Raw genomic sequence first — 21231 nt, forward strand, 5'->3', positions numbered from 1 at the left:
GGACTACAGGCTTGAGCCATCGTGCCCAGCCCTAACATGACTTCTGTATCTGTTAAGAACTACTTGAGCTGAGCAACAATTATTGAATACTGTAATATTAGTATTAGTTAATATTGTTTTTAAAAATTTAGTTTTTTTCTCTCTTTATTCACAATTAAATTAAGACTCTCATTTTGAAATCTTCATCCTAGAGAATAATTATCTTATAACTTTAAAAGTCTAATTTGCAAGTTCTGCTATTGTGTCAAATGTCAAAATCATTTTAAGTAACCTAAACATTTTCCATTGTGTTCTATAAATATTATGCTTTTAGTACCATGTAAAGTATCATTAATTATTCTTGGCTAAGTATTGGACACATAACAGTATCTTTAAAGCCCCATGGCAATACCCAATATCACTTGTGTTTTTGGATACCGTAGGAAGCTTTGCTATTTTTTAAGTCTTAATTTAATTTTATTTTTATTGTGTTTTTTTTTTTTTGTAGAGACAAATGCCCAGGCTGTTTTTGAAATCATAAGCTCAAGAGATCCTCCTGTCTCAGCTTTCCAAAGTGTTGAGGTTACAGATGTGAGCCACTGTGCCCAGCCTTTTAACCTTAATTTTAGTTATAGGAATTGAAAGAGTTTCTCTCTCTCTCTTTTTTTTTGTTTCTTTTTGTATTGCATGCAAGTAAAGTCTGCCTACTTTCAGTTTCCAATATATATGTTTTTATTTCAGAAGACTACATCTTTTAGTGTTTCTATTTCATTATTCCTTTTAGACTTTTTTCTTTTCTTTATATTTCTCTTTATATTCTATTTCTATCATGATCTCAATTTATGCTCATTGTCAATGATTTATTTTAAAGGATTAAAAATAAAATGAATTCTATTCAAAGCATATATAATTTGGATATTTCATCAATAAATATAAAAATAAAACAACATTTTTCAGAAAAGTTATTTTTCTAAGATATGCAAATCAAAAAGCAAAATCAAATTATTCTCAATATCCAAAATTTTTAGAATATTTAAGTAAAGCTGAAACTTATGTAATTTTTTTGAAATTTTAATTAATATTTAAATATTTTTATAAAAAAAAATTGAAATTCTAATATTCAACATCTATGTAGTCTTTCTTTTATAAAGTCATCACAGTTCACTCACGTTTCATCTAAAATGTTTAGGTTTAGATAAAATAACTTACCATATATACAAATTTCTAAGCCATTGAATTGTTAATATCACAAAGCATTTCTTGTGACTGTGCACATTGTGTTCATTTGTAAATACCTTTGGAGTTATGAATTATTAAAAATGAAGTAAGAAAGTAGATTTTCAGCACCACTGGAAGCAATACTTTGCTGTGCAACCATCTGTTGCATTTATACTGTGTTTCTTCTACCTGGGCACTTCTGCTCTTAAGTTGACTCTCAGAAGCAGGGTTGTCTCTGATAGTGGCAGCATGAACTTTCACAGCACTTGAACCCAGTTACCATTTGATTCAAGGGGCTACAGGAAAAGAGGAAGAAAAGCTTTTCCTGGAGTCTGAATGAGCTGCCATCTAACTTTGAATCAGAGAAATTCCATTTTAATTTTTAATTGGTTTTATATATTAGATGTCTGCCCATGATTTTGTTAGGAAAAAAATTGTTTTACTTAACAAGAAGGTGAAAGAAGTGATTTGGTCCAACTACCATCCCATCACCGCAGCCTTCCTTTTATAATTGGGAACTCTGGGGCCTGGAGGACGGAGAGCTGGCCAAGCTGATGCATGAGCAAGTGAGCTACGAGGCTCACATGGGAAACCAGGCACCCAAACTCCCTGAGCAGTGTGCTTTGTCCTGCCCCATGGAGCCAATCGAAAATGAAATAAACAGCTTATTACCATGTTGATCTTAGAAAAGATTTTTATGATCTATTTAGCCTCTTCCCAGAGTTGGCCTGGCCCTTGCTGGGCTAGAAGACATTCTGTTCCTGATGAGCCCTTAAGGTTTTGAAGACCGTTGCCGAAATTGGAGATCTCACGCTTGTGCATACTCTTGGCTGACTTATCATTTTTCCGTTGCATGTAGAGTATGTGGTGAGAAAGCAGCAGGCACCAAGTTTGAGCTCCCTCCTGCTCCTTTTCTGTCCATGTGTGTATCTCTTTCTCTCTACACATTAATTAAAAAATGCAACATTAGTACCTACCTATGGTGAACCAGCTACCACAGTCTAGCAGTTTAGCGATGTGGGCTGCCTTTGTCTGTCTCTCTTTAGTCCATTTATCTATCTTTGTTTCCCTGTTTCCCATTGTGTTACTTATCTACCTATATATGTGTACTTGTATGTGTTTTTTCTTTTTTTCATCAATGTGTCTCTTCTCTCTTCTCCATCTTTCTTTTCTGTCTCTTCATCTCTTTCTCTAGCTGTGTCATCTCTTATCCCTCTCTGTATTTGCTCTTTCTTGTTTCTTTTTAACTTCTCTCATGTTTTCATCTAGCTTTTGCTTTTCTCTTTATTTCTTGTCTCTTTCCTGGTCTCTGTGTTTCTGTGTCTATCCCCCTCTCTCTCTGACTCTTCTTACATTATATTTATGCCTTTTTGCAAAAAGTGAGGGTGTGCAAAGGCCTCTTGAGCCTCTGTTCTTCACCCAAATCTGTGGGAAGAACAGTGAGACCAGGCCATTTGTTGGACACATTTCATAATATTTTCTTCTGATGATGATTTGGTGATGTACACATATTTTGGTTCCACTGAAAAGAAGCTAGGGATCTCACTGGGCTTGTGGATTAGACAAGCAAGGGCCAGATTTTTTTCAGGTTGTAAAGAGATTTGTACTAGTTTTAATATAAGTGAAATGGTCTTTTTGAGGTGGACATTGTAAAGGAATCTTGATGGAGGTTGGAGCTCATAAAACCCAAGTTTGCTTTTATATTTCTCAGGGTAGAAGTCAGATGGATAAAACAGACATTGAGCACCTACCATAGATCAGAGTGTCTGGTAAGAGCCAGAGAATAGAGGTAACTGACAGTCTTTCAGGAACACATAGTCTAGTAGTGAGAGCTTCCTGGGTAAGAGAGAAGGTTGTTTACTTGTTTAAGTGTTACACAAAGAGAAGTATACCATACTATGAGAGTAAGGCATGAGGCCTATGATAATCAGGGAAGGCTCCATGGAGATGGTGATATTTGATCTGTGCCTTGAAGCACAATACAAGTTTTCCAGGTAGAAAAGCATGAAGAGTTTTCTTTGTGAGGGAAATAGCAGAGGAGCATAAAGCAGTCTTGGATTATTGAGAAAATAATGTGTAAGGAGCTAAGGGTGGAAAATTATGTTGGGGCCCAAACCTGAGGGCTTTAAATGCTAGGATGAGAAACTTGGCCTTTTTTTCTGATGCCTATATGGGATTGTGGAAGAGTTTTAAGCAAAGTTGTGGCAGAGACAGTGTAGAAGATGGAGGGGAGGTGTTTAGACTAGAGACCTAGAGGTAGTATTTCAGGCAAGGAAGGATTGGCACACAGTGATAATATTCCTGTTTCTTATATCATACATTTCCTTAACATTTGGTTCCATCTGCCCTGTGCTTACACTGGGGTTTGTATTCATTTAACAAAATTTAGTGAGCCTCCACTATGTATGGGGCACTTGTGAAGTACTAAGGATATATGGAGATGAATAAGACAGGGTTGAGTTAGAAACCTCAAGGAGCTTAAATTGAGAGGAGATAGACAGATTGAAAGGCAATTTCTATACAATCCTTTATGTACTAGCACAGAGGAAGTACTTAACACAGTATAGAATGGAGCCAGTCAGGGTGGGCTTCCTGGAGGAAGAGAAGCCTGAGTTGAGCTTGAAAGGCAGGCCAGAGTTACCTAGAGCCGTAGTTTCCAAGGTGTAGCCCCCAGATCATTAGCACCAGCATCACCTGAGAAATTGCAAGAAATGTAAATTCCTGGGATCCACCCCAGACCTAGTGAATCAGAAACTGGGTATGGGGAACCAGCAATCTATATTTAACCAGTTTTCCATGTACCCTTAAGTTTCAGAGCCTCTGATCCAAACAAGCAGGAAGGAAATTGCTCCAGGTCAGGGAACAGGTATGCAAAGGCGTGAAAGTGCAGGTGGCCAGGTGGGAGCGTATTTAGTGGCTGCAGTGCAGGCTCATTGAGTGGATATGCTACAAGCAGAGCCTGGGAGTCTGGCTGCGACAGAGTGCAAGGACCCTAAATATCAGGAAAGGAATGTGGATTTTATCCTGTAGGGAATGTGAAGTAACACACAGAAGGGTTTTATAAAAGAGATCGCATGCTCCTGGGAAGAATGGAAATCATCCCCTTCATTCAATGACTGTGCTCTAGACCAAGGAAGGCACACAGAGTTGTTTATTGTGCCAACTCTGAGCCATTTGTAACAGCTGTCCAACTGCTGTGTTGTGAAGGATCCTGAAGTCAGATCTAGAAGAGAAAGGTTTGTGACTAATTAGCCAAGTTTGCCAAGGACATGGGAGGTAGGGAGATGAGGGGTGTGGTGGCTCATGTGCTATATATTATATTTGAGTTGTTCATGCCAGATAATTAAAACAAAAACAAAAACACATGTTCTCTAGCACTTATTTGTATTCAGGAAACCCAGCCTTGCTTTTGGTCAATACCAGCGAGGGTCAATCCTCAATTATATAAAATGGAGTCATTTGAAGGACATGGAGTCCTCTCCTTATCACAGCTCCTACAATGTAAACCTCTCCGATCACTTGGGACAATGGCTGAGATTCTCACTTTCTTTAGGGTCAGGCAACTAAGGGCCTGGCAGATGAAGATGCCACAAAAGAAGAGGAATCAACTCATCATTAGGACATCGTGAGTCAAAGGTATCAGCCACATGCAAGGCCCAGCTCTTAGGAGGGAACAGCATACACATTTCAGTAAGAAATTGCAAATAGTGAAAGCATCTTTGCTGTCCAAGTAGTCCTCATGGCCCAGGAGACTGAATGGGTACCAGCTGAGAGGCTGGAGTACAGCAGCCCTCTTCTGGTATAAAGTGGATTGGAATGCTTGCATTTTATCTCTAAAATTCATGCAATCTTAAAATTCCATTCCATAATATGCAACAGTTGAGTTTGTTTTCACGTGGATATTCTTGACATCAACTAATATTTAAATGGCTTACCAGTATGTGAAAAGGATGCCTCAGGTAGATGCCCAGTGTTTATCTTGTTCCTTTGCATAGGCACCCCCCAGGACAACACTGTGTACTAGATGATTTGTGTGCTCCAGGTGGGGAGGAATGACCGTGGCCACTGAACAGCCGGAGCCCATTCGACCCAGCTTTGAATTAGTAGTCCATTACATCCTAGCTGTATGACTTTGGGTAAATTACCTCACCTCTCTGAGTTTGGTTTCCTTACATGTAAATAGGAGAAAATAGAGAATGGATTAACAGAAGTGTGAAACAGAGTGTGGCACATGACCCTTAATACATTTTAGTTAAATCCTCCCATCAAGTAATCCGAGTTACATTTACCACAGTATGAAGTAATTAGTACTAACACAGAATTAGGCCTGGAGAGAATGGGACTGATGAAACGTAAATTTGGAGTTTTGGATAATCTCTGCCATTTCTCCTCACTGTGAATTTCTGGGATACTGCTGTGAGAACATGAAGGAAGGAGGAATCGTGGATGGATGATGGCATTGGAGCTGGATCTCACAGTGTAGGTAGATTTCTAACAGATTCCTGACTGGATCATAAACTGTGAAGAATGAAACCTTAAGACTGGACACATTCAGGTCAGAACCTGGAGGGCCTTGTCTGCATTAAGAAGTGTAGTTTTTTTTCGGTTTGCTATAGGGAGCCATTGAGGACTTCTGAGTAAGAGCAAGGGAGTGACATGATGAGAACTATACTTGAGAAAGCTCATTAGGTTATAAACCTCCCCAGGAGAGGCTTCCCCTACTCCCTGTGTGGGTCCTATTGTATCCCTTGTTCCTACAACTGTATCTGGCACAAAGTAGATATCTAATAACTAATTTTTGAGTGAATGAATGATTGAATCCCTCTGGTAGCAGGCATTTGGGATGGATTGGAGAGGACACTCCTGGAGGTGGGAAGACCAGTTCAGAGGCTATGGCAGCCCTCTAGGATCAGGCCACGAGTGCTGGTCTCAGAGGTTGGCCGTGGGGATGTGGTATAGGAACAGTGGCTTGGAGACTCTTGGAAAATCACTCTTCTCCTGCTCTCTGTACCTCTCTTAGAGCACTGACCACTCTGAATTCAGGGCAAGCTTCAGGGCAGCATAATTCATCCTGACAACCCAGGCCAAATGTTTTTCCAGAGTCCCTGCTCCCCTCTCCTCCCCATTCAGATTGGAACACAGTCCACGGCATGCTCTAGAGAGGAAATAGTTATTTGCATCTGAACATGAAACAGCATTTTCTGAAGCTGTGAGCAGGGCCCAGCTGGTGTGAGCTGGGCTTACACACAATTGCAACCAGCTTGTTTCAATTTAGGACTGGGAGGTGAAGGATGGGACTGATATGCTGGCCTCACTGTGGGAAGGCTCTCATATACACACAAACACACAAGCAAATGCGATAAACCCACCAGTCCCTGCCATCTTGGCTGGGGAGAAGACTTCCTAGCGGGTAGAGAGAAGGAGGGGAAGGGTTTGCCCAAATTCATTCTTCACAAACCCAAGAGGAACGGCTACTTTTGGAAGTTTAGCAAATCCACTGGGAGCTGTCTGGGGTGACCTGCTGGTTCTGCAGCCATCTTACAGTTTTGAACACCTACTATGTATGAAGAATTTAACTAGCTTTATGGTTTCTGCAGAAGGCAGGTGGTGGAGGAAGAAGCAGGCTGGTTGCCAAGGCCTTATATTGTTTCGAAAAATGATAAATCAAAGTTGAAAACATCACTGGGGTGATGCTTCAAGGAGACTCATTGGAAACTTGCTGCCCCAAGTGTGACTCAATGTTACCCTGCTGCATAATCCCTTAAAATCAAGGCTGGATACAGATCTATAAACACACAAATAAATAGATGCAAATGGAGCAGTTTCCTTTGTTTCTTACTCTTTCTTTTCCTTCTGTTTTCCCTTGCCTGCTCCTTTTGTATCCTCTCTAAAGCTTGCTTGTTCTGGGCTTTTTCCCCACAGTCCCTCTCTGCCATCTGATCTGTATTTGTTCACAAACACAGAGGAAACAGACCCTAAGTAGACCAAAGTCAATGGTGAAACTTCTGAGGCTGCAAATGGACAAAATGATGAGAAAGCCCTTTTGTCACAGGGGAAGGCGGCAGCATAATATTCTGAAAATATGTCAGATTTAAAATTGTAGAGCTATGAATTTTAGTCCTGGCTCCGTCATGTTATAGCTGCAAAAACTTAGGCAAGTGCTTAACTCTCCTGCTCCTCAATTTAACTATGAGTGAGTTGGGTGTATTGATTCCTAACCCAGAGTTGTTGCAAGGATAATGAGTGTAACAATGGCTAATGCTTACATAATATGATATGTACTTTTCTAAGCACTTTGATTAATGAACTCAATTAACTTGCACACTAATTTTAAGAAGTACAATAGTTACAGGTGCTCAGTGCTCTGTGGGTCTCTCTCCCCTCACTCCTTTCTTCAAGGAGTCAGGAGTCTCGAATCAAGTCCTCTGGCCACAGTGGAACAGTTCTCTCTGTTAATTAGGTGTTTCATTTTACTGCCAGTCCTTTGTTTTCCCCCCTGGAGATCTGGGAGAATTTCCAATAAATTGTATTTCAAGAAAAGAAATAGCAAAAGACAGTGAGTGGCTCCCAGGTTGGGGACTGCAAGCTTTCTTTCTGATGGGGAGAACAATTCTGCCATTGTCCTCATTAATAGGACTTCCTGGGGGGGCAGCTGTAGACCTTACTCCCCAATTCTTTGTTTTGGGATTTTTTTTTTTTTTTTAGCAGTCACCAGATTAGACTACCTTTCCTTCCCCTTCTCTTTTGTCAGTAGCATATTTTATTCTTGGACAGACCAGTTCTTATTCCCACAAAGGAAATTAAAGTTTTGGTTTTGGACTTTGAATAGGGATGTTGCAAGGCTTTGCTTGCACCCAAAAAGTGGGACTAAATATTTTGCAAAACCTGCTGCTGTGGGACCAAGAGTTTCTTTCTGGTGAGCACTCCAGGATTTCCTTGGGGCCCACACTTGTGTTTCAGAGAAGTCTTAGCATTCAAATCTGAATTGATCAGTACCGCTTTTTCAGTTTTGCAATGATCCAGGCTCAGAATATTCAGGCCTTTGTCCCGATTGAGTGTTGGTTTGTTTATTTATTTATTTATTTATTTATTTTGAGACTGAGTTTCACTCTTGTTGCCCAGTCTGGAGTGCAATGGCGTGATCTCGGCTCACTGCGACCTCTGCCTCCCGGGTTCAAGTGATTCTCCTGCCTTACTCTTTGGAGTAGCTGGGATTACAGGCACATGCCACCACGCCTGACTAATTTTTATATTTTTAGTAGAGATGGGTTTCACCATGTTGGTCAGGCTGTTCTCGAACTCCTGACTTCAAGTGATCCACCACCTCAGTCTCCCAAAGTGCTGGGATTATAATTTTAATTCTTCAAGGAGAATCAGCAAGACCTGTGGTGGTGGAACTGGGCATGACCCCAGAGTGCTTGGATTTGACACACAATCAAGATAGGCAGTAATGTTGGCTAATTTTTTCACTGTAGGCAACCATATTCTTCCCTACCTTCCCCACGTTACATCCCACATTCATGGCATTACTGGCATTCTCAGAACAGCTCTGAATCATTGCATAGGCTGTTACTGATGCAATGGCTATTTCCTTCATAGCCACTTGCCTCACTCCTTACCTAATCTCCAAATGCAATTCAAACATTACTTTATTCATGGTAGATGTGCAATATATATTTCAAGAGACATTTGTCACTTTTCTTGGCTTCCCAGAGTCTTAATTCTCTCATTCTTTCTGTATTAATCTTTTTTTTTTTTTTTTTTGGAGACGGAGTTTCGCTCTTGTTACCCAGGCTGGAGTGCAATGGTGCGATCTCAGCTCACCTCAACCTCCGCCTCCTGGGTTCAGGCAATTCTGCCTCAGCCTCCTGAGTAGCTGGGATTACAGGCACGCGCCACCATGCCCAGCTAATTTTTTGTATTTTTGGTAGAGACGGGTTTCACCATGTTGACCAGGATGGTCTCGATCTCTTGACCTTGTGATCCACCTGCCTCGCCTCCCAAAGTGCTGGGATTACAGGCGTGAGCCACCGCGCCCGGCCTCTGTATTAATCTTAATAGAAGCTAAAGCTATCTACTACTAGAGAAGCTGAAAAGAGAAAAATCTCTTTTCCAGTGTATCTTGAGTCTAGTTTTTGCTGGCCAGATGAATGCACTTGGACTTTATCGAAGCTGGGGAGGAATGGAGAATACTGAAAATGGCTGGTTGATGGTTGTAACTTTTCTTATTTCTGCAACTGATTGCAAGGGCATGATTATATAAAGACCATCATTCGACTGCTAAATTTACATTTCTTTGCTCTCATTTAGTACCTCAGGCTGTATATGTGTCAGGCTGTATATGTGGTCATAGTTTTTTTTATCTGAGTATGTGATCCTAACCTTCATCCCTAGAGGGTTTAAACCCTTAGTAGATCTGAATGTATTAGATTTTTATAATCTTCCGTCAACATTGATCATTAGTCATGTTGGTTCAGTGGTATGAGATACACCAATCAGCAGTTGGCAATCTTGACTTCCAGTTCAATGAACCATTCTGTCCCCTAGAGGAAACATTTTTTTTTCCTTGAAAACTAGGGCCTCTAGGCCAGCAGAGCTCAAATTTGCAGGATGGGAGTATAGTTTTTGTAAAGGGGTTATTAGAGTTAATTGTGCAGGCAGCTCCTTTCACTTCTTGGTTCTCACACCCAAGAATTCTGGCTATAGAAAAATGATATCAAACATGAACTAATAGTTCAGAACATATATTGCATCTTGTAGCATAGCACCCCAACTTTACAAGTATTGTTTTCTAGCAAGCACCATAACTGACTCTTCAATAGGTTATTCTACCATTCTATTAGACTGTATGCTTTTGAGTGATAATGTTCATGGGAAGATTCATGGTCATAACACCATCCACTTCCTTCATATAAAGTGAACTCCTTCATCATAAGCAATGTTGTGCAGGATTTTATGATGGAGAATAAAGTATTCTTATGTCTATAGATGGTGGTGTTATGGGAACACTGTGGTCAGGGAATTCAAATCCATATACATATTGGTACCTTTTCCAGCGAGGATAAATCATTGCCCCCTACATGATTGAAGGTGTCTGATCAAATCAGAGACTGAATACCTTCCCTGGAAATGATGTAATACCCTAGGCTCAGCATTGGTCTGTGCTATTGATGGGTTAGACAGACACTCATCCTGGGTTCAATAACATAGACTTCTCACCAAAGCTGACCTGACTCCAGCATTGCTAATGTCCATCCCTGTAATTATGGCCATCATGTTCACGAGCCCATTGAATAAACATCAGGTTGGCTAGGGAAAGAAACAACCTAGCCACAGGATAGGACGTCTTGACCATCTGATTATCAAGTGTTCCTTTGCAGTGGATAACATTATTTTGTGAACATCCGCACAGATACAACCTCATGCTCTGTGCCCATTCTGAGAGGTTCACCCCTAGAACTACTTTATACTTCTCTAATTTTGTTCTTTCCAAGCCCTGGCCCATCTGACCATTTTAACCTTCCCAGGCTTCCTCCAGATAACTATGTCTACAACTTGGTGTGAGGGGGAGTTAATTTAGCTATTCAGACGGCACTTAGTTTAAGACCTAATTAGGTGGAGAACTGGGAGATAAAGAACAAACAGGATTGAGTCTTTTACTTCTCTCTTCTGGCTGAGTTTCCCATCTCTGTATTTGGATTTTTCAGAAAGGGCAGGAGGCCAAGCACATGGAAAGCTCCAGGCGGCCCAGCAGGAGGAGAGGTGAGTCATTTACTTCTAGAGGAATTAGGTTCGGTAATATCCCATTAATCTGGCTTCATCAGGAAATGAGCTGTGTCACCTAAGTAAATTTTCCAATAACTGAAGCTTACCCTTTCATGTGCCAAAACTTGATTTAATGATTTTGGATGGAAGTCTTTCTAAAACCAATTACATGCTTCTCTGCCTATTTCAGTGGAGGATCCTGCCCATATTCTTAACCTTTTCTTGAGGACATGGGGACCATTAATCTACTAGGTTGTAATTTATGAAAATAAGGTGCTGTTTGCCCCAGTAATGAATTTCTCCATTCTTGCTGGGACTTTTGAGTTCTTTTGCCCACTCTAACAATCTTAGTTATTTGTGGCCTCACTTTCTCCTTCCCTTTGGTGGCTATGTGACAGCCAGATAAGAATGGAGTCTGGAATCAGACCTGAGTTTGAATTGCAGCTCTGCCACTTACAGTCTTAGGGTTGTAGTATCCTCATATACAATAAACGTGTAAGTAACCTCTCCCTGTTCATGTGTCTAGAAATTCCTACTCCTAAGTATCATTGGAAAGGCCAACATACACAACGAAAGGGAAGACCCAACAGTGTGAAAGCACCCAACACATCGTAGCTACTTAATAATAAACATTACTTCCCAATGAATGGGTTTATGTCTCTCTTACTATTCCAGCCTGCTACATTCGATCTTCAGAGGGTCATCTGTGAGTTTCACAGGCAAGATTGCCACTGTCATATTCATCCCATTCCCAGCTGCCTGGTGCATAGCAAAAAGCTGGGCACAGAGTAGGGATTGAGACATGTCTTTCTTGTCACCAGGAAGAAGCGTGCCAGTGTTTCAGGGCAAGTGAAGCTTCTTCCAAAGTAAGTTCTATAATCAGTTTTGCACGTGGAGGTCCTGAGAGATGTAGCAATTCTGCAGACTTTGGAGTTTTAAAACTTTGGAATATGAAAGTCCAAGATCCACTTTGGATTCAGGACCCAAGCTTTTCTGTTTAAGGAGAACTGCAGTGACACATTTGCAGTTCTCTTTAAATATATAAAAAAAAAAACTTAGAAGAACTACAAATTCATCTCAGTTCAACTTTTGGAGAATAAAAAGATATTTTCTTATTAAACTGGTCATAAGCTCTCGGAGCTGCAAAGAAAAACTATGAAATCTTCCTATACTGCTCTTTCCCTCCCTTCCCCATCATCCTTTTCGTCAGAATACTCTGCCCTTCATGCAGTTAGTAAGGCATGAACAGCAAATGGGAAATTAGGAGTGAGGGGCATGCCAGTCATATTTCCTTTTTTAAGTCCTGGAGCCAAGACCAAAGCCACATACTGACAGGGCAGGGCGTGCCTCTCACAGCAACTCCTGCCAGGTTCCTCGAATGCTGATTCATCTTCTTGTGAAATGAAGACCTCTCCAGAGGGAGGGCAAGGGAAGTAAGGAAAAGGAAGAAGTCTTGCTATTGCCTAAGCACCTAGTATGTGTCAGGCTGTGTATGTGTTGTTTTATTTAATGCTGATAGTAATCCCAGCTATTGTCCAATTCTTGCAAACTATAACAGTTGGAGAGATTGAATAATTCATTCATGTTAGCAGTTGACATATAAAGACTTTTATTTGGCAGGCAACAGAATGTAGGGTTGGTCTCTTCTATGAGACATCACTTCCCATATCCTTATCTCTTCCTGTCCCACAGAAGGCTAGAAAACAGGAAACCCAATATGGAAACGCTAATGTAAGTGATTCTTCACATGTTCAATGGAAGTTCAAGCTTGGTATCCCAGCATATGGGAATGGTAGTTTTTGTTGCCTTTTCATGTATATGAAAAGACACTTTACAGATGTCTTGTCTTCCCTTTTCTGTCTCTCTACCTCTGTCTTTTTCTTCCTTCCACAATAGTTCTGTGTTGAATCTATTATATGACCTCTCTGGCTTCATTTTTGCCTTCGAAATGAGTACAACAATTTGTGCACTATTCATGGGAGGGATTTTAGGAGGCCAAATAGGACATTAGAGCTAGTTTGTCTGTTATATGTTCTTTTAGCACCCCATGCTTAGTAAAAGTGCAATTAAATAACTATTTGTATAAGTATGTGTTTACCCTCTGTCTTCCTGTAGAGATCTTGCAGGTCTTGTTTACCATTGTGTCTCCAGCATCTATGTTATTGGCATCTTGGCTGCAGCACTAGGACTTGAATCTGAGTCTAATGACTCCTCCTGGGAGATGAGTGGAAAGTGGAAACAAGAAACAGGAACAATAAATCTAAAACTGAATAGAAATGAGAAGAATAAGTGAATGGAATTGAGTGATGCCAATGGAGGGCATGAACCCAAGTTGCAGAGCCAATGTCAGTGCAGCCTTCGCCATGCTATCCATACCTGCTCTAAGAGGCAGGATCAGGAAGTTTTGGAACTCAGTCAGCAGTTGGTAGCTTGCTGGGGCAGTACAGGGACAAACAGGACACGCTGCATTTGGAGTCTAGAAGTCACATGCACTATTCCCTCAAGTTTTGTTTAAGCTGCAAGTTTCCCTGGAAGGCTTTCTATTTTCATCCATGTGACTGGTAACATTGAGAAATCTTGTTTTGAGGAACTCACTGCTGGTCAGCTCTGTTCTTGGCTCTTCCTGTCCAAGAAACAGCATGGGTAAGGCTAAATAGACAGTAATGGCCACGGCCTCTATGGACACGTAGAGAACCTACCTGCTGGAGGATTTTAAGGAGGATAGGCTGATGGTCTAGGTTTATTTTGCCAACAAATCTGGCAAATTCTATTATGTCTTTGTGGAATATCTATGGAATGTTCTTGATCTGTAAATTTTGTATCTCAACTCTAGTGGGAAATGAGGCTAATTTGGTATGATGCACTTTAATCTCTCCTTATGCCACAGACACTGGTTTGATAATCACTTCTTTAAGTATACTGAGGATGTTCTCAGATAATTCAATAACTGATGTATATTAAGTATCTGGTCAGAGCCAAGCATTGGGCTGCTCCTGCTATCTAATTTAATTCTCCCAAGGATCTCAGTGGATGCTGGGCTCCTGTTTTAGAGATAAGGAAATAGAAGCTTATAAATGTTTTGAGATGTACCAAGTTCACAGGTGCACCTTCTAGAATTGGGTATTTATGTGGGATATACAGATGTGAAGCCTGTCTTTCCAGAGGAGTGGAGGAATGAGGGAAAGGAGGCTAATATTTATTAACAATCATGTGCCAGGCTAATTAATTGATCAGCTTTATCTCATTTAATGCCCATAGCACACCTAGGAGGTGGGTGCTATTCCTGTCTTCATTTTAGAGAGGAGGTAACTGAGCATAGAGAGGTGAAGTAACTTGCTCCATGTCATGGCACTGGTAAGTGGGGGCAGGTTGGGAAATCTCTTCCAAATACCACAAAGCTCTTCCTTCTGATCACTCCCTCTATAGAACTGCCTCACAGGAAGTGTGCAGGTGAAGCTGGGGACTTCCGAAAGAAGACTGAGGAGGCTTGCAGACCTGGGAGGGGCAGGAGGGTGTGGCAGCCCCAGAACCCTGGGTGTCACTGACTGGTCAGTGTCTGTAAGCTTCCTTCTATTGTCCCCCTGCTGTTTTAGAGCTTTCAATTTTGTGTTCCTTCCCAGCTAAAAATAAGATTTTGTTTGCACACAAGGCAAAGGCCCTGGGGCCCTCCTGAGAAAATCCACAGAGGAAACAGGACATGGGGTGGACAGCAAAGGCAAGAACGTCAACTCTTTAGCTGAAAGAGGCTGGAAGCACGGAGCGGGAAATGGCACTTCCCTTGTGTTTTTATGTTTAGCTGGGGTTTAATTAATAACTGGAAAACAAGTCTATAATTAACTTGACTCCCCTTTTGGCCAGCCGAGGGAATAATAATCATGCCCTTTTTTTTTTTTTAAGTCCTCGGTGTTGCTGGAAAGATGGGAGGGAAACGGGGCTTTAAGTGCTGCTTGCACAATAATGAAAGCTCTGCATAGCACTCACTGTGCCCTCCCCTTTGCAAATTGCATTATTTAGACCAGATGTTGCATTAAAAGAAGAATTACTATACTTCAGGGCTTATATTATATGTGCCTGATTTATTGCCCTTTTTCAGTTTTAAATGCTACCTTGCAGAACCTTGCTGATAAACGATAGCTTATTATTTTGCAGAGTACTTGGGCTTATGAAGATATCGAGGGCAGGAAGGGGTTAACTCTTTCCAGGCTGGACCATTTCCCTTCATCAGACACGCACGCTTTTGGTTATTTTTTTTTTTTGTCTCTAAAATGACATGCCAAAATCCTGTCTTGGCTTCTTTTACCTCAACGATAAAGCACAAACTTCTCAGTGTGGCATTCAAGACCTGCCTGTGACTTCCCTTTCTGGTTCCCATTATTTTCTTTTCCACATGCTCTGCTCCTGAGTCCTAAATGATGTGGTCCATGGCTACCCTACCAGCCTCATTTCATGTCCCTCTGCCACCCCTGCCGCCTTCTAGCCCTTTGAACATTCAAACTCCTTCCTGCCTTGGGAACTTGGCATACATACTGTTCCCTCTGCCTGGAACTCTCTTCCCTCCATCCTTCCTTTGGCTCAGCATCTTCCTTGTCTCAGCATGAATACCATTTCCTGATCCCTAATATTTATTAGATACTGCTGTCATGGAGCCGTGAACTTTTCCCTTCTAGCACTTTCCACAGTGTATACTCATTTATTTATTTGTATGATTATTTGCCTGGTTCCTCCATTGCACCATGAGCACCATAAGGCCAGGGACCGACCCTACTTGTTCACTAGAGTAATTCTGAGCTGCATGCAGAGCCAGGCACTGAGGCACAGCACTTTCATTGAACAAATGACTGAGTGAACAGCCAAGCTGCTTGGCCTGCCCGTTCCACACTGCTCAGCACCCTCCTCTTCATTATTTCTGCCTCTGACTTAGGGAATCTTCTCAAGGGCTTGGGCTGGTCCTTGGAACATGAAGATGACTTTGCCAGGCACTGAACAAGAGACAGTTTTCCAGACAGTGGGAACAGCATAAAGAAGGCTCAGAGGTGCTATAAAAAAAAAAAAAAAGGTGTTTTGGGGACCATAGTTCATATAAAGGCTCAGTATAGTTGGAGTAGAGGATGCAGATGGGCTGCAGAGGGAGAGGAGAGCCCAGGCCTCAGAGGACTTTGCACGTCATGCTAAGGAGCTGGAGTTGTATTCCTAGCCTATGGGCAGCAAACAAAGGCTTGGAAGAAGAGAATTCCATGATCATCTCCACATGCTGTAAGAAAACAATGTGGTCCGATATCAGCGTTCCTAATCCTGGTTAGATTAAGAAGGAGAGCAATGCTTCAGAAACATACAAACCCAACTTGCTGCCTATGGAGAAGATGGGGTCCAGTTCCCAGGACCGACTTCCCTGCGTACCACATGGACTCACTGGGAGACACCAGCCTTTTAGAACCAAGGGTGTGCATTTCTTTCTTTCTTTATTTTTATTATTTTTCCACCTAGATTTCAGAGGAAAGGGTGTGCATTTCTACCAACTAAGGTGTACTGGCCCTCCAGGCATGGATGGAGGTGCTTTTCCCTCATTTCAGTTCAGTTTTAATAGGTCCCAGGGGGAGCTGCAGAATCATGAGAGAGCAAGGCAGGCAGAGAGGAAAGAAGGTAGCTTTTGTTGAGGGCCTACTCCGTAAGGAATCAAGCACATGTCTGGTGCAAACACTTTCTCTTTTAATTCTTCCAGCAACCCTGAGAAATAGGAGTTATGACCCCATTTTTATAGATGAGAAAATGAGGCCTAGAGAAGTTAGAAAATGTGTCCAGCTTGGTCTGTTGATTCCCAAACTCCTGCTGTTGCAACTTTATTTGGCTGTTTGTTTTACATAGTAGCCAGAGTACAGTGATTCCTTGGTATATGTGCTGTTGCCCTACTAGACAGTGAGTTCATATAGTGGTCAGTCAGCACTGAGCATTTCTGATATTAGGTACTCAATACCTATCTGCCAATTGGCCCAGTAGCTTCTAAAACCTACAATTAACCCACCAGTCACTAGAGGGCATTATAGATATATAATGTGGAATGAAATTAAGAGTTACAGATGATTTCATTCACCCAGCTATTGTTTCCTTCCTTCCTTCTTTCCTTCGTTTTCCATCAATCATTTACTTATTGACAAAAAATTTGCTAAATGCTTTACATGTACTAGGCTAGGGACACTGAATTAAAAACCATCAAGTTGCTCATTGCTTTTGGCACATCATGGAGGGGAAGCACCCAAAAGGGTTAAATCACAAAAACACATAGACAGCCCTTTATTCAGTCTGGGAGTCAGAGAAGACTTCTGGAAAAAGCAGTATCTGAGCTATGTTTAAAAATGGGTTGAAATTTGCAAAGTGTAGAAGGAGAAAGAGAAAGGTACTGTAAGCTGAAGGGCTATCACAGGCAAAGGCCCAGGAAAAGAGAGGTAAAGAGCTCTGGGACTACGAACAGACTAGGATGTATAGATGAAGGGTCAGAGGTGGGGCTGGAGGTGGCACTGACAGGGCCTTGAAGGGCAGGCTGGGGATTTGAACTTGCCCTGAAGTCTTCGGAAGAGTCTGAAATGATTTGGGCTCAAGATAAGAGAGCATGAATTCTTTTCAGTCTGTGTCTGTGGTTGTATAAAAGAAGAATTTGTGATACCCCAAAATATGACCATAGGAGATCAGAATATGCCTCTTTGGCATAAGGATTATTTTGAGCTGATTATTTTGTGAAATTGCAGACACACTCTGAAAACAGAGTAGAAATTACCCCTTTGTAAGGGAAATTTACACCTATAAAGAAAATCTCTCTTTGTAAAGGTGTCTCCCTCTCTGTACCAAGAGAGAAACATGTGTCTAAAACACCAGAGACTGTTACCCATAGTGAAGGCACTGAGTTATAAACCTGCATAACAAACCTTAGCAAACCTTACCCTTGCTTACTGTTTCCCTGGGCATCTCCCCATAACCAGCCTTCCCCCTAGCAGTCTTTGTTTCAACAGACCATAATATTTAAACCCACATTCAAAGCCACCTCACTGAGATTCACTCATTTTTCTGGGTCTCTCCCATGTATACATGAGATATACATGTTGTGAAACTTCTATTTCTCTTGTTGATCAGTTTTTTGTTACAGATACCCATTCTAATCAAGAACTATAAAAAGTAAAGAGAAAATTGTTTTTTCTTTCCCTTTAGCTCCAAAGGAGAAAATAAAAAACTGTGGATAAGATCAGCTCGAAGGCTATATTAATCTAGCCCAGAGATGATGGTGGCCTGAATTAAGGCAGCAGATAAATGGATGCAGAGAATTGGATCCATCAAATTGTTAAGGAAAAATTTGTTTTCCTTAACAAATTTTAAGGAAGTAGAATGGACAGATCTTAGTGACAAGTGAGGATGAATGAGTGAAACTGCCTTTGCAAAGATTATGACAGCAAGAGAAGTCTAACATGGCTGATTCCATGTTGCTTGCCTTACAGCCTAGCTGTCCTCACTTATTCCTGGGTGTAGGCTAAGCTAACCATGAAAGGAATTTAGCTTATAGCTTAACTTTAAAGAAAGGATGATAATAGTCCCTCTCTAAAATTGACCTCCTTGTTCAGGGACTGAAACTGCCTTTGTAAGACTAATGAAAGGCCACAAGATTAAGACTATAGGAGGGACGTGATTTCTGCTAAAAAGTAGGTGTAGTTAAACAATAACCAGCCATTGCCCACTAACTTGTGTTTCTATAATCCCTTGCTGCTCAGGAGTCATGTGGCCAGAGGTCACAAGATTTGTGACTTCCCAATTGCTCCTATAGATAACATCACTATTAGAAAACCTAAGATTAGTCTTTTGAGATGTTTTTTCAGACTTTTACATTCTCACAACTGACTGCCTCTACCTGGACCCAGGACTCATGACTCATGACTCAACCCTACCAGGAGGTGAACTCAGTGTACAAGAATAATTTCCACACCCCTCTGATTGCATCTCCAACCTATTAGCAGCACTCATTCTGTAGCCTCCTGACTACCACATTATCTATATAAGCTCTAGCCTCTGAGTTCTTGGGGAGACTGATTTAAGTAATAACTCTAGTTCTTCTACTTGGCTAGCTCTGCATTAATTAAACTCTCTATTGCAAAACTATGGTCTCAGTGAGTTGGTTTTGTCTGTGCAGCAGGCAAGAAGAACGTGTCATGTGATTACAGGAGCCAACAATTATGACCACGTTTTTGGTATGAATGCCTGAGTGGATGGAGGGGACATTCCCTGGAGTGAGAACATGGGGGAGGAGCAGAATTTGGAGGAAATGCCAAGCTCAATTTAAAACATGCTGGATTTGAGCTGCTTCTGGCACATCCAAGTGAAAATATCTAACAGGCAGCTCCATACACAGGTTTGGTGCTTAGGAGAAGGCTCTAGGTTGGAGAGACTGTTTTTGAGTCACAAGCACATGGATGGTTTTTAAAGACATGGATATGGATGAGTCCAAGTAGAATTATTAATAGTTTTTGAGGAAAGAAGAGCTGGGAGTTGAAGGGAGAGCCTTGAGGAGACTTAGCAGTTAAGGATCAAGACATGAAAAGTTGAGTCTAAAAGGGTGGGAGAAAAGCCCTATGAGAATAACAGCATTGAAGTCCAGGGGAGACTGTGGTCAGCAGCTGCAGAATTTCAGGAAAAATAAGAACTGAGATTATTTGCTATTATCATTAGCAAATAACATTGGTAAGAGCAGTCTCTAGGAGATGGTGGGTACAGAAACCACATTTTAGTGACCTGAGGAGTGGTTAAGAGGTGAAGTAATAGCAGTCAATAAAGATGGCATTATAGGAATTGTGGGTGTGAAAGAAAGGAAGAGATTGGGAAGTAACTTTCTAGGAATAGGGAATCAATTGAAAGGTTTTAAATTTAAGAAGAGAGAATCTTGACCACATTTATAAAAACACAGTGAGTAAAGAGGAAGAGATTGAAGATACAAGATGGAGAGCAGATGTAGACAAATTTATGGATGGCAGGTAGATTGTGATAGACAAAGATGATATTCATCTAAGAGAGCAGTTTCATCACAAGAGAGTGAAGAGAAAAAGAAGGATCTAAACCAGAAAGGGATGAAATAATTTCCTCAGCCATACCTGTATGAAGCTGAAAATTAGTCTTGGAATTCTGTTGCAAGTCTTTGTAGTTTGTTTTGTCTACTCATCAGTCCATTCATCTAGTTCCAATCACCCACACACTGGGATCTACTCATTCACTGGTCTGTCTGTGAATCATCCAACTTGGCAGAGCCAGTCCCCATCCTCATGTGTGACATTAGCATCCTCAGTGTATTATTTTTGTTTTGTTTATAAAATCCCCAGATAAAAGTTCTTTCTAGGTATTGAATAAATGAATAAACAAATAGATGAATAAATACTCACTTCAAATCTCTTTTCTTCTGACATTTGGCCAAAATTTGCTAAAAAAATACTATGTGCAAGGCACTGTATGGGTGCTAGGTCCACACTGATGACCTAAATGGGGCTATAAACCTTGCTGTCTGGTCAGGAATACAGAGGAAAATAGGTGATTGCAATACAGAATGCTAAATGTTGTGATTGGATCCTGGAAAGTCGGGGATGGAGATGGCATCCTGAAATGTATGACTAGCTAGAACACTGAACTCTCCAGGTTAATCCAAATTGGCTATTCTAATCTGGAATGATGTTTTATGAATAGGCAAATCAGAATATTTCTTTTAGAATATGCTTTGCTTATAAATTTATAAATAAAAAAATCAATAAATTAATGGATAATTTCTTCCATCCTATTAAGAATATTTATAGTTTTCTGTCTTTGAACTCTTACTTCCCAGAAAGTTTCAACTTCAGTAAACAGCTGTCCAGTGTCAGGGAGTTTTGTAAATAGTGAAATTATGTTGTAGATGCTCTAATTCCAGCCGGTTCTTTTCCACATCAGTACTTTTCCTGATGAAAAACTACATGTGTCTGACTGTAAGAAGTACTTAAGGCAAGGCACTTAACCTTCCGGTGGGGTTGGAGAACCATTTTCAGTTGAAGAAGCTAGCTCTCCTTCATGCCGGCAGTCATGTAATTGACCTGAAGTCTTGTGTGAGTTCTATTAAAATGATTGTCGGTAGAGGATGGTTTTGCTTGGAATCATGGAATTGACTGGCATAGCACAACAGTTCCGGTTCCCCTCTTCCCTGTGTTTTGGCCAGGCCACCCATAAACAAATTCCCAGCAGAGACTACTCTTCTACTTTTGCAAATCTCCTGAGGAA

Source organism: Aotus nancymaae, unplaced genomic scaffold, assembly GCF_030222135.1.
Source record: "Aotus nancymaae isolate 86718 unplaced genomic scaffold, 86718_ANA_hifiasm-v0.15.2.pri h1tg000007l, whole genome shotgun sequence".
NCBI classification, from domain to species: domain Eukaryota; kingdom Metazoa; phylum Chordata; class Mammalia; order Primates; family Aotidae; genus Aotus; species Aotus nancymaae.